Below are 22,749 nucleotides of genomic sequence, written 5' to 3' on the forward strand. Positions count from 1 at the left end.
CCCGCAAGTTCCCAGTTTTTGCCCTGGAATCTTGTCTACTTCCCCCTCTCCATGCGGATGACTATATGATTTTCTTTGGGTTCACTTTCTTATTTAGCTTCTATAGGATCACACATTATATGCTTAATGTCTTTTATTTTATGGCTAGAAACCGATTATGAGTGAGTACATCCCATGTTCCTCTTTTTGAGTCTGGGATACCTCACTCAGGATAGTGTTTTCTATTTCCATCCATTTGCACGCAAAATTCGAGAAGTCATTGTTTTTTACTGCTGAGTAGTACTCTAATATGTATATATTCCACACTTTCTTCATCCATTCCTCCATTGAAGGGCATCTAGGTTGTTTCCAGGTTTTGGCTATTACAAACAATGCTGCTATGAACATAGTTGAACAGATACTTTTGTCATTTGATGTGGCATCTCTTGGGTATATTCCCAATAGTGGTATTACTGGATCTTGGGGTAGGTTGATCCCAAATTTCCTGAGAAATCGCCACACTGATTTCCAAAGTGGTTGCACAAGTTTGCATTCCCACCAGCAATGAATGAGTGTGCCTCTTTCTCCACAACCTCTCCAGCAAAGGCTATCATTGGTGTTCTTGATTTTAGCCATTCTGACAGGTGTAAGATGGTATCTCAAAGTTGTTTTAATTTGCATTTCCCTTATCGCTAAGGAGGTTGAGCATGACCTTAGGTGTCTTTTGGCCATTTGAATTTCTTCTGTTGAGAATTCTCTGTTCAGATCAGTGCCCCATTTTTTTATTGGGTTCATTAGCATTTTAAAGTTTAGTTTCTTGAGTTCTTTATATATTTTGGTGATCAGACCTTTGTCTGTTGCAGGGTTGGTGAAGATCTTCTCCCAGTCAGTGGGTTGCCTTTTTGTCTTAGTGACAGTGTCCTTTGCTTTACAGAAGCTACTCAGTTTCAGGAGGTCCCATTTATTCAATGTTGCCCTTAATGTCTGTGCTGCTGGGGATAAACGTAGGAAGTGATCTCCTGTCTCAATTTGGAGCAACGGTCTGAGCTCTTAAGGTCCAAATGAGGAGCAGAAGGAGGGAGAACATGAGCAAAAAATCAGGACCACGAGGGATGCACCCACCCACTGTGACAGTGGAACTGAGTTATTGGGAGCCCACCAAGGCCAGCTGGTCTGGGACTGAATAAGCATGGGTTGATTCCGGACTCTCTGAGCATGGCGGTCAATGAAGACTGATGAGAAGCCAAGGACAATGGCACTAGGTTTCGATCCTAATACATGAACTGGCTTTGTGGGAGCTTAGCCTGTTTGGACGCTCACCTTTCTGGACGTAGATAGAAGGACCTTGGTCTTCCCGCAGGGCAGGGAATTTGGACTGCTCTTCAGTATCGAGAGGGAGGGGGAATGGAGTGGGGGGAGGAGAAGAGGAGTGGGGATAGGGGGAGGGAAGTGGGGGGAGGGCAATATTTGGGAGGAGGGGAGGGAAATGGGAAATGGGGAGCAGGTGGAAATTTTAATTAAAAAAGAATAAAAATAAATAAATAAGTAAAAAAAAAAGAAATGGAAGATAAAGAAAAAAAAAAAAAACATTCCCAGTGTCAGGAAAATTGATGTTCCCTCCAACTCCGCGGGAATGATATCACTCTGAAGAATTCCCAGGCAATTATTCCCCCTTGCAAGGAAATAGCTTCTCCTTTCAGGGCCCAATCAAGCAACCACAAATCAAAGATCACTTGGCTGTGTTCCACACATAGCACAGAAAGCCATTAGCGGGAGTCGTCTGAAAAGGGAAGTGACTTCGATATCTGTGGTCACACAAGGAAAGCTTCTGTGGTGTCAGATTGCGGTTGCCAAGTGGCTCAGTGCAGTCAAGCGTCGCGTTTCTCATAGCGAGGGGTTATTTATTACCCACGGAACCAACAGACTTCTCCTTGCTTCCTTACATCAAACCAAGAGTCTTTTCAAGTTGAATTAAGCCTAAAAGGAGAAGCAACGCACACGAATGCCTGGTTTCCAGTTTCGGTTGCTTGCATAGGGAGGAAAGGGAGGTGGCGCGTCCCGCGGTGGTCTGCCGACTCTGCAAGGTTCTCCTGTCCACAGTCCTAATTCATGAAGTTGGATTCACTAGAAATATTCCTTTGGGTCAAGGGCCAGCTTCCAAGATAACCTCAGCTCATCCGAGATCCTGTATCAATCACTGGCATTAACAGAAATACCCATTTTGCTAGGGGAAGGGGGCAGGGAGAACTACTTCTTCCTAGTCCCTTTCTTCTTGATTGTGAAGGGACCGCAAACTCTGCAATTCTGTGGCCTTGGCGGTAGGCGGGCATTGTACCCATTCTTTTGGTTATGGTGGTTGGGTCAGGAATTGCCACGTGACAGAAGACTGGCCAATCAGAGGCCTTCCTCGGTTCTAATACTTGTTGGTGATGAAAGCATCTTATGGGGTGGAGGTAGCAAAGGGGAGAGAGGAGCCACATGAAGAAAACTCATCTGAACTGAATAGAATGAAAGAGACAAAGAAAGTAGTGTCCTTGTGGCATTGAGACGTAGTTTTAGGAAGTGTGTGTGTGTGTGTGCCCCACCCCCATCCCTCTCCTCTCCTCTCTCCTCTCTCTACAGCATCCTATTAAAGCCCCATTTTGACTAAGCTTGTTTGTATTGTGCTTCTGCCAGGAGGGAGCAAGAGAAGAACACTGCCCCTCATCTGTGTGGTTTCTCTTTCCTCCAGCACCCTTCCTGCGTGCGCCAGAGAGGGCCCACTGCGTCTGCTAGGTTCAGGAGCCCTGCTACCGACATATTTGGGCCCATATCAGTCAGGAACCCCAACCTGTCAGGTATGGAAGTGAGCTAAGGAAACAGTAAATAGAAAATGTTCTGACAGGAAGCCAGAAGTGTGGCGGGGGGGGGGGGGGCAAAGGTAGACTGGGCTCTTTCTGACTTTTTCAGTTTGTGTTTTCAACAAGGTTTCTTTTTTGAAGCAAGGGTTCAAAACATTTTTTTTTTCTTAAAATTAATCCAGTTAAGAAGATCTTTGCCTGCCTCCTCAGGGCAAACCTCCATGGGTTCATTTTCTTGGTCACCTGACCTTGCCATGTGTAATGGAGAGGCCACAGAGCCAGTCATGTCTTCAGGATAGGCTGGCTAGACCAAGACTATGGAAGAGAAGGTACTATGTGGCTAGAAAAAGGAGGTTCACAGCAGGGACTCCAGAGGCCTAGGAGTTCCCCAGTCTCACACTTCTGCAGGACCCTGCTGCGCTTCAGCCTGGGATAGGTCAGCCCTGCCGATGTCTGCTTCAGCTGGGTCTTTGATGCTCCACGGTGGTCAGCCAGCCGGCATACAGACTGTCTGTAGTTCTCTGATTCAGGGGGAGGTGGTTCTGGGATCCGGGGACCTGGAAGGCCTGCTGGGAGTATGGCAATGTGTCAGTCTGGAGCAGAAGCATGTGGGGATGGAGAATAATAAACTTCTTTTATAATTTTCAATTATAAATAATTCCAGGATTTGTTCAGAGCTCAGCCACAGCTGCTGGTGCCCTGCAGCTGGACAGGGCAAACCACGTGACCTTTAAGATCTCATTTGTATGGCAGCCTCCTGGTTCCCAGGCTGTCTGGGTAACAGAGGAGTTCTGGAAACAAGGCTGACATTTTCGCTCATCCAACTTAAGTCAAAGGTTTAACCCCATTGGCTTCCTGTATTGTTCGGGGATCTTAGAAGGAATGCTGTCCTGGCCCTGACCGTCCATGTATGTGTGTGCATGCACACCTTTCCAGCCCCAGCAAGTGGAAGAAAGGGGGTGGGGGTGGGGATAGGAGATACATATTGTTTCTGAGTTCCAGCTGGGTTGGAGAGGCAGGCACAGGGGTCACTTGGGCTGCTAGATTTGAGGTACTGTCACATGTTCTAAGATGGGATGCAGAACGACGAGGGGCCAGTGACACGGTGGCCTCAAGGCTAGTTTTTCTGAAAACAACAGGAGCATTAGACAGGGAGACTGAGTTCAGAGCTCTGCAGAAAGGCTTAGGAAGAGTCGCCACTGTGTGGAAGGTGGATGGTGGAGGGCCCGAGGGTGAGGGGTAGTAACCCCCTGAACCCCTGCAACTGCTTGCAGGGAGAAAGCAAGAAGTGTGTGTGTGGGGGGGGGGGGGGGGTCACTGCCCTTCTCTTTTCAAAAACCTCACTACTGGTGATCATCTGGAATGTGCTTCCCCAAGAAACCTCTGGCACCCTGGTGTCTGGGGAAGGCGGGTGGACCTTGAGTGAGAGACGGTGCTCCCCTACTATGCATATCTTCTGTGGACACCTTGGTGAGCTGTGGTTTGTGCTAAGAACAGGGTCTCTGGTTCAAACAGGAGTATTCACCAGGCAATATGAAGAAGCCTCAGAAGATGTATCATTCAGAGAAAATGTCCTTCTTTAATATGGACGGAGGGAAGGTGGGGTGGAGCTGAGTTCAGCACCACACTCAGAAACATGGTGTCCTTTCAAAAGTGCACACATCACTAGGCTGTGCTTTGGGAAGGCCCTAGGCAACAGAGTAAGGCAAAACTATTTCTCTGATCTGAGGAGACTTTACTTTCTTCTTCCTTTCAGAAGTGAAAATAAATTATGTGTTTGTGCGTGTGTGTTTGTATATACACGTGCTGTGTCTGTGTGCACATAAGAGTGTATGTATTCATTTGTACATGTGTGTGCATGTGTGTGTGTGATGCTGGTGGGGCTATCAGATGACATGATATCTGACAGAAGAGTTTGTAATTGAATGAATTGCCTTGGAATAGAAGACTTAGGATCCTTCAGAATTGAGATTTCTCATCCTCCCAGAAAGCATTTTATCAGAGCCATAGGAAGACATTTATCTTTGCTAATTCATTTCTAGAACTCTCTCTTTTTAAAATGTTTTTATTAGCATGCATCAATAACACATAACAGGTTTCTTATGGCTTTTTAGCTTTATAGTCTCTGTTTTATTACTTCATAATTTCAAACATGTCTGTAATATGCTTTGGTCAAATCTGATTCCCCTCCTTCACTTGGAATGTCTCCTTTTCTTTACCATACCATTTTCTCCCCTGCCATAGTGTTTTCATAGGAAGGGATTCCCCACTTTTCTCTAAATCCCACCCCTTTCTCTTCTTGTTCCAAATTCTTAAGGGCCCTTGGGTTCTTGGAAGCAGAACGTTCCTAGGAATAGAGCACATGTCTTTAGAAAGCCCTGGTAGGGCGCCCAGGGCTGACAGGCGTCATCAGTGTGTAGTGTCCGGCTTGGCTGTTGCAGGTGTAGGGTAAAATGGGCAGATGCAAAAACACCGTGGCTGTGAGACCAGAGCCACGAAAGCATAGCCTGCCACTCACCAGCTCAGGACTTGAAATCTAACCACTCTCTGAGCACGAAACCAACCAACCCTTGAGCACAAAATTCAACCAAGCTCTGAGCTTATCCCAAGCTCAAGAATTGAGAGCCTTTCAATCTCTACCCTGAAAAACTAAAGACAGAAGGAAATAAGAAAGACAAATACAGTTTCTAGAAAAATATTCTATTCTAGTTTTTTTTTTAAAACACACACACACACACACACACACACACACACACACACACACACACATAGTATTAAAACAATGAGCACATGAATTGTAGTGGCCAGAATCCAAAACCTTGATAGCAAACGTCCAGGCTCCAGAGCAATGTTCTTATGCATGCTTTCATCACCACCAGCAAATGCTCCCTGGCCACTTATATCTGTCACTGAAATACCAACGTAAAGCAAGCAGCCTTCACCCTCAGGATGCCAGCAGGGCTCTGAGATTTGTTAGTCCCACCCACAGCATCCTCCTCCCTCCCTCCCTGTCTCCCTCCCTCCCTCCCTGTCTCCCTCCCTCCCTCCCTGTCTCCCTCCCTCCCTCCCTCCCTGTCTCCCTCCCTTTCTTCCTTCTTTCTTTTTCTTTCCTCTTCTTCTTCCTCTTCCTTCTTTTTAAAATAAGGATTCAAGGGTCTCTCTTCTCAGCTCCATCTGCCTGCAACAGTCCTCCAGGACACTTAGTTTTCCTTAGACAATGAAACAAGGCTTCCCAATGGGAGTATTCAATCACCCACACTGGCTGTTGATTATGCTAAGATCTACTTGGTAATGGTCTCCATCACCCAGTGCTGTGGTGGTTCTAAGAAAACAAGGTTCACTGAGGAGGCCCCGACTGTGAGAATGCTCTCCTCTTGGTTTCTTATGTGATGTTGATTCACTTCTTTGCAAGGGTGAGAGACACGGGGTGCAGCGCCTTGTCTGATCTGAAGCCAGCTCCAAGCCCTACAATTTGTCTAAATGTATCCCTGTGGCAGTTGGCCAATGCCCACACCCATGCAGGAGCACTACAACACACTGGGATCCGCCTTTGGAAGCGAATTAAGCCCTCAGGTATGACTTTCTGATAATGGCTTCCCATGGGAGCTCTAGTGTCTCCCAAAGGGGAGTGTGGTGAGAATTAAGAGTGTTCTCACTTTCACAATAATTAACTGAGATGCTGGGTGTGTGTGTGTGTGTGCCATGGCCTTCCTGGGGTGGAGAAATGCCAGCTAATCTTCCCTGTGCAGTGCCTATTGTTCACCATCCAAACACTATTGTGTACTCTCTGCTCCCTTTCCCCTTTTCTTTTTTTGCCAATTTTTTAATGAATAAATTTTGATCTTTGACAATTTTATACATACATTTAGTAAATTATGATTACTCTCTTTGACCCTCTTTTATCTCTCCTCCACCCTCAACAGACCCTGCATTCTTTCTAATATTTCTCTGCAGAGCTATGTGGAGGAAAACACACTAGTAACTGTCCAAGTCTAATTGTAAACTCCTAAACACAAGTGACTTTTTACACAGTGGTAAAATAAATTGTTTTTGAAGCACACAAGTATCTTGCAAGTCAATGGACTCTTTTCTCTTCATGCAATCATGCTCGTGTGTGTGTATGTGGTGTGTCCATGTGGAGGACAGACATCATTGTTAGATATCTCCCTCTGCTGTGGGAAAATGGTCTTGTACTTTGAAAAGATTTGTCAGTTGTATTGTTTTAATAAAATGCTTATTGGCCAGTAGCCAGGCAGGAAGTATAGGTGGGGCAACCAGAACAGGAGAATTCTGGGAAAAGAAAAGGTTCAGTCTGCAGACATCATCCAGCAGAGAAAGCAAGATGAGAATGCCTCACTGATAAAAGGTACTAAGCCATGTGGCTGACACAGACAAGAATTATTGATTAATGTAAGGCGTAAGAATTAATTAAAAAGAAGCCTGAACTAATAGGCCAACCGGTTTATGATTAATGTAGACCTCTGTGTGTTTCTTTGGGATTGAACAGTTATGGGACTGGGCAGGACAGAAACCTCTGTCAACATCCCTCAGTGCTCTGATTTTGTTTTGACACAAGGTCTCTCTCTGAACCTTGAACGTGCTGATTCAGCTAGCCTGGCTGGTCAGCAAGGCCTGAGAGCCAGCCTCCACATCCAGCCCCAGTGCCAGCATTACCAGTGCAGGCCGTCACATGCAGCTTCTGTAAAACATGGGTCCTGGAGGGTTGAACTAAGGTCCCCATGCCTGCACGGCAAGCATTTTAACCGCCGAGCCAGTTCCCCAGTCACACCTTAGCTCTGTGCTCATTTGGTTCATGAGCAAATCGAGAAGTATATATTTTTGCTTTTCACTTAAAATTTGTCTCTCAGAATACATCATAAAGAGTAAGTCTGTATAATAGAGATATTTATTAGGCCACATGCATTGAGTATTTATTTAAGGAAAGATCAATGATTAGTTCAGAAATTTCAAACCTTGACACATTAGCTATTTATACCTTAATTTCTCAAACAAGGGAGCTACAGTTTAATTGAATATTCTTTATTTTTTTGTTCCTGTTATGATGTCAATAAAAAAGAACTTTTTGCATCACTCAGGACAATGACCTTGGATGACAGCAGGCATATAATACAGTGCCTGTGTTCAAAGGTTTATGATCATGATGGCAGTGATACTACTCAGTTGAGGGTCATTGGCTAATAATAAAATAATAGAGCGTAGCGTAGCCTTCATGTATACAGGAAAGTAATTTGTCTGCAATAGCCCCTTTGTTAAAAACAAACAAACAAACAAACAAGCAAACAAACACATAAAGGAGATTGGCACTGTGGCACACTTCTGTAGACCCGCACTTGGGAGGTAGAAGGAGAGGATCAGGAGTTCAAGATCATCCTTAGCTACTGGCCAGCCTGAATTATATTGAGATTCTGTCTCAAAGGAGCCAAAAGTAAACAAATAAATAAAAAAGATGGAGGAGACAGATCTTACTTTAGCCCCCCCCCATTTGTTACATTCTACAAGGAAGAAGAAAGATACTGGATGCATGGTAGGCACCTGTTGTTTTATCTTTGGCACAGTGGCTATGCCTTAATCTGTATTTTTTTAAGATTTATTTTATGTATATGAGTGTTGTATCCACACATACATCTGCATGCCAGAAGAGGGCATCAGATCCCATTATAGATGGTTGTGAGCCACCATGTGGTTGCTGGGACTTGAACTCAAGACCTCTGGAAGAACAGTCAGTGCTTTTAACTGCTGAACCATCTCTCCACTCCCCAATCTACTGCTCTTTGAACCAGCAATTGTGACTCTGAAGTTATCATCCTGCTTCTCTGGCAGCGGCCCAGTAATTCAGGTCACAGCCTGCTGGGAATGTTGCTCCTGCAGGCACTGGCCCTGCTGCTGCCATTAAAGGTAACTTTAATTAAATCTCTATTGCTCTGTTAATAAATAAGACTCAAGCTTTAAAGACTGGGATGAAAACCTGCTAGCTCAGAGAGGCTGAGTAGCAGTCGGCTAACCTTCTCTCCTTGCTGGTGTCTCTGAAAAAGCCCACCATCCTTCCATTCTCCCAAGACAAAAGCTGCACCATTTCAAATCCTCCCTTCTACTTCCTGTGCATCGCCATACCGGATGCCCTGCCACGCTCTGTGATTACTTCCTGTCAACTAGTTGCTAACTCAGCCTCCTGACCCAAGGTAAATTTTATTTAATCAATGCAAATGCAAACTCGGGGTTCACAATGTGTTCAAATATCCCCCCCCCCAAAGGTACTATTGTCCAGACATTGCTTACCTTGGGCAATCCTATCTCAGAAAAATGCAAGTGACGCCCTTAGCCCTAGGGACAGACGGCTCCAGAGCTAAGAATTCAGAGCCTCTTCCAGCTAGGATTTGCTCAGGGAGGCAGTCCCCATCCCCACTACTTTTGTCCTAGCTCATTCCCTTGGTGACAATGAAGGTCTAGAAATACCAAGAGAGAAAGAACAATGGTATCTCCAAGGGCAGTCTGACCATCTGAATCAGACATCTGGGAAACCCCACATTCAGGATGCTGTTCATGAAATGACACGGAAACTGTGCCGAGAGACTTAGCAGCACAACAAGAGCCCTGCAAACCTATTATACAAATTTAATGGAAGAGAAGCTGTGTGCTCTGCTCATTCTACAGCTGAGTCACAGCTTCTGGCTGTTCCTCGGCTGGGCGGCAACAAAGACACATTCCCTGGGCCGGGCTCCCTTCCCTGTACCTGCTCCTTTAGCTAAAGAAGCAGTCCCTCTGGCCCGCTGGGACCAGCTATCGGGTACGGGCAGTGCTCAGGGATCTCTGCTTTTTCCTCGCATAGAGCTCTCCTTCTGGACGCCCACACATGTGACTCCTGGCAGTGCCCACTAGCGACACTTCTGCCTGTGGTTTCTGCCCGGGCTCGGGGAAGTGCTGTTTGGTTTGAGAACACTGAGCCAGGAAACAGAAATGCTTTTTTTCCCCCCTGTGGAGAAATCTTGTGACCAAGCCATCAGGAATGCTATAATATGCAGTAGGCAGCTACTTCGGGTACTAGCATTTGTTAGGTCCCATGCCAGGTCTTGGTGACAAGAGAAAAAAGAATGGAAACTTTTTGTTATCTGCTGGGCAAACACAAAGACTCAGGGTTGGTATCTGGAAAGAATGTTGGAAGGTCTGGGTTTGGCTTCTGGCTCTGCCAGGAAATTACAGAACAGTTACCCCTCCGTCTGAATATCCTCAGCTGCCCAATTAGCCAAGGCATGGCTAACTCCATTGCCTGTCCTGCCCCTCATGGTCTGTGTTAGAGAATCTGTGAGCCCGAGAACAACCACAGGTAACTGGAACAATTTTTTCTGTGTTCTCAGACAAGGCTGGACACCTGATTTCCTCCCTTATTTAAATTCTCATGCCATAGTTAACATATGCAAAGATGTGAGAGTCTCACAGTTAAACGCTGGAGCCCAGGAGCATCGGTGCTTGTGAGCCTTCTTCCTGCAGGATCCCCCATCATGATCACCTTAGCTGATGACTTTCCTCTAAGTGCATCTTCTTTAGCCCCTGGCAGCTGATGGCATTCTAAACTTTATGGCTATGAGTCCCTGGTATTAAAATAATGTAGCATGAACTTCTCCTAGCAGCAGAGAATTACATAAATCTTGTGCACACACACACAAGTGTCTTAGGGTAGGGCTGTCAGGCAAATAAATATGAATATTCAGCTTCTTCTGATTGCATCAATTTAAACTCCCACTGACAGTGTCTGAAAATTCCAGTTGACTCACAACCGTGCCAAACCCTTGATGCTGTCAGGCTTCTTGGTTTTTGCCAATTCAGTGTGTGAAAAATGACATTCGTTGGTGTCTTACTTAGTGTCTCTCTTTTGCTAATGAGCCTGAATATTACTTGCGTGTGTACAACCATCCATGTTTCATGCCCTGTGGACCCTCTGAGTGTGTGTGTGTGTGTGTTTGTAATTTCATTTTATACTTACTAACTTACTTATTGGAGTCAGGAGAGATTTTTTTTTTTCAGAAAGCAACCTTCTACAGGAAGGTTATAAGTTTTTTGTTTGTTGTTGTTTTTTTCCGAGACAGGGTTTCTCTGTAGCTTTGGAGCCTGTCCTGGAACTAGCTCTTGTAGACGAGGCTGGTCTCGAACTCACAGAGATCCGCCTGACTCTGCCTCCCGAGTGCTGGGATTAAAGGCGTGTGTCACCACTGCCCAGCTAGGTTATAGGTTACCTATACCTCCTCCTAGCTGGTGGTTTTTCTTTTTTTTCTTTTCTTCTTTCTTTCTTTCTTTCTTTCTTTCTTTCTTTCTTTCTTTCTTTCTTTCTTTCTTTCTTTTTTTCCTGGTGGTTTTTCTATTGACTTTTTTTTTTTTCACAGAGTCTATTGTTAAACACAAATTGTCAGAACTGGAGAGCTAGGTCAACTGTTAGAAGCCTTGTTCTTACGGAGGACCCCGGTTTGGTTCCCAGCATCCATACAGTTGCTCATAACTGTAACTCCAGTTCTGGGAGATCAGATGCGTTCTTCTGGTCACTGCAGGCACCAGTCATGCAAGTGGTGCACATGTATACATACAGGCAAACACACACATGCAAATCAACATAAATTAATCTTTAAAAACAAACAAAATTCTCAATTTAAATATGACCGCTATTTTTTCCCATAGTTAGCACTCGTGTCTCTTTAAGAAATGTTGACCATCTTGAGATCCTCTTCGATAATCTTAACTAGTGTTATCATTTTGCATCTTGTGTCTAAGTGTTAAAGGTTAAGGTGAAAGGACTTGAATTTCCTGTGTGGTGTGAAGCAGGGCTTAATTTTGTTATAGATTTTGTCCATGTAGTATGACCAGTGTCCCCGCGGTATATGCTGAGAACTTCTTACTTTCTTAGTTACCTACAAGAGTGGTTCTCTGCCGGCCTCACATGCCCCACCTCTCTCTGTCTCCAGTTCTTCAGTTTGCCTGTTGGGCATTCATCTCTGTCTCTGCCCATGCAACAGCCACTGTCATTATTTCAATTTTATAGTATTCCTTGATTTTTATTTCTTTCTAAGAGTGCTTTATTTTGAAGCCTTTGTTCTTTGTGTAAATTTGGGAACCACTGACCAAACTCCCCAGTTATTCTGTGTAGCTTTTCATTGGAACCGAATCCAAACCTTGCGGGGAGAGAAGGAACATTTGGGGACTATTTCTGCAATATTGGCAGGCTTTCTGAGTAACTGATGGTCTAGAGGGACGACATACCCGGTTACACTGCTGCATAGTGTGATGGGCATTTGCAGCATGAAACCCAAAGAAGCAGGGGGCGGGGAGATGTTACATGGAGAGAATTCGTGTGAAGATTCTCCGTGAGCACAGTCAGACTATGGCGTGACGAGTCCCAGACTGTCTATCCCATTTTTTTTTTCAGAACACTTGGGGTTTGAGATAATCACAGGGCTATCCTTGTCGACACCCAAGGGGGTAGCCTAGAATGATGAAGATGCCTCTACAGCTGGATCAGTCTGCCCCGGACACATATAACCAAACTGTGTGTCCGTCCGTTCTTTCCCATTATCCAAATTTGTAAATAAACACATGTAAATTCTTCTAGCATTATGTTTACCCCAAACTCCATGTTTTTGTCACTTAAAACATCTGTCTTGTCTTTCTCAGGCAGATCTACTTAGCGTCTCTTCAGTGTCTTCTGAGAACTATTTGCACCAATGTTGCAAGCTCAGGCGTTGATAGGACTTTTTGTCCTCCATAATTTTATTCAGTACTGGGCCACTATCATCTGGTCATTCTCCAACAACCAATTAGAACACAACAAAAAGTTATACACTGTACACTCTATATTCTACAAAGTCATAGGGTTTGGTCTGAGTCTAAGTCTTGGCTTTGCCTTTTACTATGTGGGTAGCACTATATCATCCATTTAATCTTTCTGGTTATATGGTTCTTCCTGTAGCATAGAGAGTGATGATTTTGAGTTGTACACATTACAAAGAAAGAGTCCTTCATGTTTGCTTTCTATGTAGGAGAAGGAATAAGAAATATTAGCTTCAGAATCCAGCACGGAATAAGACAGCTTGCTTCTGAGGTCTTTCTCCCCCACAGGAGGAGCATGTTAAAGTAGAGTTTAGTTATTTGCAAAGGATGTGTGCTAGGAGACAAATTAATTTATGCTTAGGTAGAAAAAAATCATCTCACTGACACTCTGGCCCTAAAGGAAAAGATATGATGTAAAATTAAAGCAAATGTGGGTGGAACAAGCAAAGGGAGATGAAGAGATGGACAGCTGGAGGGGGAAGGAGGAACAGCAGCCTATGCCACACATTGGCTTCCTCAGGGCCACAGATTTGATGCTTGCAATTTTCCAGTTTTAGGGGAAATAGTGATGTCAGTGATGGACAGCTATAAAGAGGTCCACATGGCAAATGAGGAGAGCAGGCCCAAGGGGACAACTCTTTAGAAATGGGGGCTTTGGACAAAGATTTGAATGGTATAAGACTAACTTTTGACACTGAAGCAATATAGGTAGGCAAAGAGACAAGAGAAGGTCCTGTTTTCCAGGGATGTTTTGGGGGACTTAGGGATCTTTACTTCCGGGTTTCCCACAGAAGGGACCCGCGACCTGTGTGTGGAGAACACAAGCTGACAGGATTAACACTGGGGGAGATGGTTCTGGCCCCACACAGCTGCAATTTTCTGCCCCACCTATTAGAATTTAGCTTTGGAACACGTGGTCAAGAATGATTCTCCTGGTGTGGTCCACCTCTGACTCTGCATTTGGCATAACATTTAGAACACCTGAGCAACATTGTGTCTAATAACCTCTGCTTTAAACACAGTGAAGCAAGCCACAAGCTTAGACCTGGCCCAAGTCTGGAGTGATGGAATCCGTGTTCCTTACACGATCTGAGAAATCTCTCCTAACTGTTATCTGGCTGTTTGGACAATGGTGTGGATGTTGATAGCTGGGGGTGGGAGGTAGCAATGAATCTGAGAACTAGGAGGAACCTAGGCAACTTTGACTTGCACTTTGCTTTCCTTGGAAGTGTGAAGTTTTGAGAGCTTTTCAAACAGCTCCCAATCTAGACAGATTCACTGGGAAATGCAGCACGCACAGTTTTCTTTTTGAAAGAAAATTAGATTGTTTTTGTAGCTTGTGGCTATCGTGACCCATCGGTGTATTTCTGTTTCAAACTTAGACTTGCATTTCTCCATTGCCGAGTTGTGAGGGGCTGCCGAACTTGGCTATTCCTTAGAAGAAATGTGGTTGGTAGTGCCTCACTTGCTGGCAGGGTCTAAATTGTGCCTGGGAAAATCACAGGAAAATGTTCGACAGAGCATGGGCTTTCTCAGCCCAAGATATACCTCTCATCTAAGAAACCCAAAACTTCATATAGGAATGTTTATCACAGCATTATACATCATAACCACAGGACAGAAACAACGCGAATACCCATTAGCTGACGAGTGGGTAAACAAATGTAGCACAGGTGTAGTCATTAGATGCAATGTTAGCTGCAACAGGAGGCAACAGAATAGCGATGAACCTTTAACCACATCATGCTTACTGAAAGACAGGAGGCAGGAAGACTCACATTCTCATGCATGCATTTCAGCTAATATCGAATGCCGAGGATATGCAAATCTGTGCAGAGATAAAGTGAGTGGTGGGTGTGAGGTGGGGGAGGAAGGAAGCCTGCTAGGGAGTGAGGCCTGTGTGAGGTGGGGAGGAAGGAAGCCCACTAGGGAGTGAGGCCTGCGTTGTAAGGATGCTGCGCTCTAATGGTTATCCTGACAGTGGCTGTACAGCTGTGTGAAAACCTCAAACACTGGCTGTGCACTTTCGGCAGTGAATTATATAGTGCATGGTTTACATTAATAAAGTTATTTTGTAGAAAGGTACCATTGCGATCAGTAGCCCCACACAACAGGGGTGGTTACCTGCACGCTCAGTATTTTCCTCTCTGTGACACATTCTTTTCGATGTAGCTTCCTGGGGAGGTGCGATCAGAGAGTCATGTTTACTAGAAGACGAAGCTGATGGAGGCTTTTTGGAGAGGTCCATCAGGTATCCAGGTTTTCAGGAAACTAAGCTAGACATCCGACAGATCTGTGGTTCTGGTGCTGTGCTCTACGGAGTCTCTCCAAGGTGTGCTCCTGGGTGGAGACAGCAGCACTGGAAGGGATATGGGCGAGTGGAGTGTAGTTCTGCTTCTTCCTCGGGATCCTTGACTGCACTGGTCCACGAGGGTGGAGGAAGCAGAACTGGGGAACAGGGCTCAGAGGGCTGTGGGTACTATAGGGACAGCCCTCCAGGAGATGACTTCAGCGGATCAGCTCAACTTTATTCCAGAGGACAGGGAATGTATAGGGAAACCTGGGGACAAGCTTTGATTTGCGTTAAGTGGCCTCTTTAGATCATAAGGCTTCATATTGGCAGCAGAGTCCTATAGCAAAGCTCCTGGTGCAAGTTTTAGTGACCATATATGCAGCAGGGAGAGGCTTCTAGTAGCTGTGCCAGGGGTCAAATTAGAGATACACCAGGAATCCAGGCTTAGAGGCAGTGTTAATGGAGCAGCAGGCTGTGTTCCTGCCGCCTGGCTCCCGGCCACCTGGCTAGCTTATGCCCCAAAATAATTACATGGAAACTGTATTTGTTTAAACATTGCTTGGTCCATTAGCTCTAGCCTCTTACTGGCTAACTCTCACATCTTGCTTTAACCCATATTTAGAGCACCACAAAGTGGTGGCTTACGGGGAAAGATCCTAACTAAGCTGCTGCCCTATCAAAAGTCAAGGCAGTTTCTTTATTAACCAATGAAAGTAACACATATACAAATGACCCTCCTCCATCAGAGGCAGTTTTCAGATAAGGTTAGTCCTCTGGGCTTAGACATTCTCCAGATAAAGACAGGTAGAGAGCAAGTAGTCTCGGGGTGGGGGTAGGGGAAGGTCCCTCATGTTGCGGAGCTTGGAGAAAGCTGCCAGGCTATGGCAGACTGAAACCTCTGACCAGCAGGACCCCAACAGTGGAGCTGTTGATCAGGCCAAGCTCTAGCTTCCTATTTGGTTTATGTCAAAGCACTTCAAGGTTTAAATCAACACTCTGAGTCATGCATACATTTGATTGAAAGGAAGGCTTTCCTACCCAAAGTCACTGTCCTCACACATGGTTTTCTGATTGCAAGGAGAATGAACATGACCCTTTGCCTGACCTAATGACATTTCTTCAGAGAAATGTGCACATCTCAAACAATCAAAATGCTAACTTTGGTTGCCAAAGTGTTGGTACATGACTGTGAATAATGCATTGATAACATATATATTCATATCACTAATGGCCAAGGAGCAAGCGAGAAGTGTTTGCTGTCTGTCACATTAGATCCTGTTTTGCTAGAAAACACACAGAAGTGTTTATGAACAGATCAGGGACCAGGAACCAGTGTCCCTCAAAAAGGGGTATTGTACAAGGTGCCCCAGTTCTTAGAAATGCCCCTTTCTGCATCCAAGCCTGTTTATGGAAGGAAAGCTGTTTCTTAATGAGATCTCCTTTGATCACAAGTTGTCTTAGCAAAGAATGCAGTCCACACCACACAAGAAGTTGGAAGATTCCATTTCTCATTCTTCATGGTTGTCTGTGAGGACACAGAGCTGGAAATCTCTTGCAGTAGTTGTAACTGACTTGCTCTTGGAGGGGCTGTTCATTAAATGTCACGGCTTACTGCTTTCCTACGTGTTTTGCAAGGGTAAAGAAGCTGTTTGTCCACACTCACTATGAGGCCCAGGGAACAAAAGCCAGAGCTCCAGGAGACTGTGTTGAAGGCTCATGTGACCTTTGATCCCCATTAGTGAGGCTGGGAGGAAAAGAAGGGGGATCTAACTTCAGTCACATTCAATGACAGATCTTGTTAGGGTTAAAAAAACAGCCTTGGATTCCAGCTGTGACTTCATCCAGGGAGGCACTCAGATTGTCCTCTCTGACAGCCATCCAGGCTCCATACACAGCTCCACACACAGCGGTACAGGGTAACCCCCGAACCCATCATCCTGAGCCTGATAGGGACTGAAGGCCCCTCTCAATCTCAGCCCAAGTCCACAGGCACTGTTTCCCCTCTCATTACCAGCGTCTCCCTGATGCGTCCCCAAAGTTTTGACATTGGCAAGGTCCTGATCCAGAATTTTCATTCCTAAAACAATCACTGCCAAGTGTTATAGGAGGGCAGGGAAAACGGCTCAGCAGGTGACGAGTTTGCTCGGCACACAGTACTGCCTGGGTTCTAGCCCTAGAACTCATGTCAAAAGTCAAGAGGGCTGCTTGGATAATTCTAGTGCTGGGAGGCAGAGCCAACCATGTGGATCCCTGGGACTCGTGTGGTGAAGGCTGGTACTTAGTGTGATTTTCTCTTACAGCACCTTGGTGGGGTTTGGAGGAGTTTTGACCAGGCCTGGCAAGGTTGGGAGCTGAGGCTTCATTTAGCTCTTGCCTGTGTGAGGAAGAGTAGGCCATGCTTTTTCTGTGCTGTTGACTGGAATTAAGGGCCATTGTCTAAGGCAGTGTTTCTCAACCTTCCTGATGCTGTGACCCTTTAGTACAGTTCCTCTTCTTGTGGTGACCCCCAGCCATAAAATTATTTCCATTGCTATCTCATAACTGCAGATTTGCTGCTGTTACGAATCGTAATGTAAATATCTAATGTTCAGCACAGTCTTAGGTGGTGCCCATGAATGGGTTGTTTGATCTTTTTTTATGTTTAGAAAGCATTTTGTATTTGTTGGTTTATTTATCACTTCTGGTACTCCTCCTTTCTTCCTATGATTTCTTTTTTTTTCTTTTTTTTTAAATTTATTTATTAAAGATTTCTGCCTTCTCCCCGCCACCACCTCCCATTTCCTTCCCCCTCCCCCATCAAGTCCCCCTCCTTCATCATCCCTAAGAGTAATCCGGGTTCCCTGCCCTGTGGAAAGTCCAAGGACCACACCCACCTCCATCCAGGTCTAGTAAGGTGAGCATCCAAACTGCCTAGGCTCCCACAAAGCCAGTACGTGCAGTAGGATCAAAAACCCATTGCCATTGTTCTTGAGTTTTCAGTAGTCCTCATTGTCCATTATGTTTGATCTCTTAAGAGGTTGAGATCCACAGGTTGAAAAACGCTGCTCTTGGTCTCAAAGATTTCTATCTTTCTAGCCTCCCCCTTCCCTGGTGCTCATGACTGAGAGGAGGAATTTGTTGGGGTACCCTTAACAAAGATTTTTTTTTGAGACACAGTCATACTATATATCCCTTGTCTGGAGCTCAAGGAAATCTGCCTGACTCTGCCTCCCAAATGCTGAGATTAAAGGCATAAACCACCATGACCATATCTAGTTTCGTTGTTTTGCCCATTGATATTTGGGGGTGGTGGGCTTCTTCAGTTCCAGGTCTGAAATATACGAGGCAAAAGTGAACATTTTTAGAACTCAGAACGGAGTCATCCCATGGGTCTCCAGGTGACTATACCTTCCCTCTCTCCTTTTCCTTGTGTTTTCTTGTGTGAAATGTTTGAGGTTTTCACTTATGCCAAGCAGGAGAGATGGGGGAAGCACATGTCTTCCATCTATCCAGAAGCCATCTTGGAACACTTCTGAGAGAAAGAGAACACATGAATTTGTGATCTCACCCCTACTAACCCTTGCTTCTCTATGTTCATTTTGATTTCTGGTCAATGTACATATGATATTTTACAGGGCAGCAATCAATGTGTGAAAGTTTTAATATCCTGTTTATTCCACTTATTGTATTTAAAAATAAATAAAACATTCCCCGTGTTTACAGTTACCATTTTGATAGTCACCGATACCTAGTGCCATTATCACCTCTGCTTGGGAAAGCATTTTTCTGGTGGTTATGATGTCTGCATTTTCTTTGCTTTTCGAAACAATACCAAAAACACAAGACTTCTTCTAAACATCTCCTGGGAGTGAATTTCTAAGATGGAATTTTTTTTAGGCCAAATGATATTTTTAAAAACTTATTTTTATTCCTACGTGCGTTGGTGTTTTGTCTGCATGCATGTCTATGTGAGGGTGTCGGATCTCTTGGAACTGGAGTCACAGACAGTTCTGAGTTACCGTGTTGAATTGAATCAGGGTCCTCTGGAAAAGCGGTCAGTGCTCTTATCTGCTGAGTCATCTCTCCAGACCCCAGATGATATTTTTTAAAATGAATTTTGTAATACATTGCTCTGATACTCACTACAAGAAAATTAGAATTTTACACAGTGCTCTGCGTACCGATTTATTCACAATTCTATCTTTTTTTACATCCTACATTTCTTCTCCGTGGTTCAGTTACGACTTTAGTTAAAAGCATAAGCACCCACCCTGCACAGAACCCTGGGCTTATCCACACTTCCTCCAATGTTGGCCAAAGCAAGATTTCACTTGCTTGGTTGCAGGGCCTCACATAACTTTAGCTGGCTGTGGACTCACTGGGTAGCTGAAGACGACCTTGTATCCCGTTATTGATGCTCCTGCCTGAGCCTCCTGAGAGTTGGAAGGAGAGTCATGTGCCATCATGCCTGGCTTACACAATGCTGGGGTCTATCCCAGGGCTCCATGCGAGCTGGGCAAGTGCTCTCCTAACTCAGTCACTTACAGTCCACAGCAAGATTTCTGATAAGTGTGTCCCCTCAATTTAGGGGACACTTTGAAACCAAGTGTCCTCACAAAAGATGAAATGCTCACTTCATTTTCTGTAACCTTCCTTTTTTTTTTTTCAAAATTAAAACCGAAACAATTTAAGAGTGCCAGCGAATATAGTAAATTTTAATAACATATATTCATGACGGGAAAAAGATATATGGCTACTCACAGGTGATGTAGAGGCACCAATTTAGCAAATTTAGTTTGCTAAATTTAGTTCAGCAAATTTAGTTCAGAGGATGTGTCCCTGAAGGAAGGAACATAAAAGGCTAAGCTGCCCCTGGGAAATATTAGGAAGATTAGGTAAGAGTTAGGATGAAACCACATCCGTTAAAGACTCTGCAAAAGAAGGGCCACTTGGTAAAGGTGCTTGCCGCAAAGCCTGAAGTTCAATCCCCAGGGCCCCATTATTGAAGGAGAAGAATGACTCCTTCAAGTTGTCCCTTGGTCTCCACCAAAACGTTAATTAACATGTACTAGAACCCCCAACGCTCGGCAAGTCCTAGTAACTGACTAAAACTCCATGACCATGGAGGTTTGGAATGTTTCAAATCCAGAGTCAAAATTCTCTTGACTGCCTGGAGTCTCCTGAACAGCCAGTCACTCGTTGTACCCCTCTGTGTGTGACCTAACAGCCTTGTGACTCTCAGGGAAAACCTTTTGGGATGTACGAGCCTAGCAGACCATGCGTTCTACAGTTATGAACATTCTGAGGCAGCACACGGGGCTCAGAGTGGCTTTCCCCATTTGCTGGAGCTGCCTATCTGGTCTTCCAACCACTCTCCTGGCCTGCCTTCTTTTCTGTGACTACGAAATCTTCCTGAAACCATTTCCACCCTGGAACATGTTCTTCGGACCAACGGAATCCGTGTTCCTGAGCTGAGGTTACTTATATTTGGTATGAGGTCACTTATACGCCTTCCTTTAACGTGAAAGCTTTGTTTTGTGTGAACGGAGCAGACTTAGTTACATCACAGTGTTTCACCCAATGGCATCACTGCCAAAGAAACGTTAGGTAGAGCTGGCGAGTTGACTTTCTGTGAACAACTGCCTGGCACTCTCCCTTCCCCCTCCTGCTTTTCTTTCTTCTCTCCTCCGCACCCGTCTCTTTCCCTGGAAATATTTTATTAGAGAAATGATTTAATGTGAGAAACAAGATTGTTTCTATAAGTGTTTGTCTGCATTCGATTTCCTTAGACACACATGAACAATACTGTTCTTTTGGGGTGAAATGCCTGGAAGTCCTTAGCTGACGAAACCCAGGTAGCATGCAGCTTCTTGCATGTGCGTTTGGAAGCTGACCACACTCCTGGCTTCGCATGAGCGTCTCCCTATAGGAGTGCCCTGGGGACCCCTCATGACCTTTTGGACACTGGCTGCTGTTTCTGCTGCTACTTCTCCCCTTACTGGGTGTAAGCTCTCACCCACTGAGGCCTTTCCTCACACATCTTACTCCAGAACTCTCTGTCACAGGCCAACTGCTGGTCAGATGAATTAACCTCATGAAATAGGGCAATAGCAGCTTCATTTTGCAAAGAAGAAGATGAAAGGTTTGAACCTAGACCCTCTCTAAGTCCCACCCCCATTACTGAATAGCGAGCTGTCCCTGCTTTTCTTGTTCCCTAGTGCCCTAGGTTTTAGACACATGCTTTTTAGTCCTTCTCTACCTTTTTATTTTCTTGCGTTAAGTGGAAAATTCTTTAGCTCTCCTTTTATTTGTATAATCTACGACAGTTGTAATGATGGACATACACACATTTATCTAGAAACATCCTGATGTACGCGATTCCTATTTTTCTTTCCGAACATCCTGCATTTCCACAAAATTGTTATCTTCGATTTTACTAGAAGCACAATTTCTTCTAATCTTAAAACTTGCTTTTATGGAGTCATACTGTCAAAGTGACTGTATAACAGGAATGGGATCATTATATCAAAGACATATATCATATTTATTGCTGCAACATTTGCAACAGCTCTGACAGACTCAAACAAGGTGTCCATTTGAAGATGAGTTGATAAAGCAAATGCACATATGCACAATGGGATATTATTCAGGCACAAAATCAAATCCCCTGTGATTTTAGTACCACAGAAGGAACTGGGGGCCATCACTTTAAGTGGAATAAGCCAGTCACTAAAAATAAACACCACACTTTCACCTGTAGAAACTGGAAAAGTTGATAAGGCAGAAGAAGAGAGAGTGATAGTTGCTGGAGATTGGGAAGGGGGCAGAGCTGGGGAAGCAGAGTGAGGTTAGGTAACAGAATAAAAATACAATTATGAAGGAAGGCTTGGTCTTGGTGTTCTGTAGCACAACAGGGCAGCAGAGTTTATGACACTTTATATAGTTCAGAATAATTACAAACCTGACGTGTCACGTGAAAACGATAAATCACTAAGAGGTTGATACCTTAGCACTGATTCTCTTTGTCTCCCTCCCTCCCTCCCTCCCTCCCTCCCTCCCTCCCTCCCTCCCTTTCTTTAACTCTGTCTCTGTGTGTATGAAATACAAAAATGAATGCAGACAATGCTCAGGTAATAAGCCTATAGTTAAAGTAATTTCCCAGAAGGCAACATGCCTTTGTAAACACCACTGAGACCAAGAACCAGGCATCAGCACCCTGGACGCACCCACATGTCACTCTCATCCACCTCATGGGAAGTGATGATTTTGTTTAGATTTACTTATTTTTATTCTTTTTAAATTAAGTGTTGGTGTGAGCATCTGGACGTGGGCATGGGCACATGAGTACCGTGTCTATGTAAGCCAGAGGTGTCAGGTACCCTGGAGCTGGAGTTACAAATGGCTATGAGCTGCCTGATGAGGGTGCTGGGAATTGAACTCAGGTCCCCTGGAAGAGCAGCAAGCGCTTTTAACCACCAAGCCATCTCTCCAGCCCTTATACCATAATTTTTAAAACTGTGATAGTTTTTCTTTTCTTTAAATGGAATTACATTTATGTGCCCCCTTGACCGTCTTTTTTCAATAATTCTGTATGATATTCCAATGCATTGCATTGTTCATAGTTTATTTGTTCTTTTTACTATATATAACATTCCATTAGGGATATCCCATAATTTGCAAAATACTTCAGTGTTGATAGGTGATTTCCAGATTGGGGCTTTAATGTGTAACACTGCTTTGACTATTCTTATGTAACTGTTTTCTGGTGGGTTTAACCATTTCTTTTAGGTTTGGATTTAGGAATGAAATTGCTGAACGCCATTTTGT

This window comes from Chionomys nivalis, chromosome 1 (assembly GCF_950005125.1).
Source record: "Chionomys nivalis chromosome 1, mChiNiv1.1, whole genome shotgun sequence".
Taxonomy (NCBI): domain Eukaryota; kingdom Metazoa; phylum Chordata; class Mammalia; order Rodentia; family Cricetidae; genus Chionomys; species Chionomys nivalis.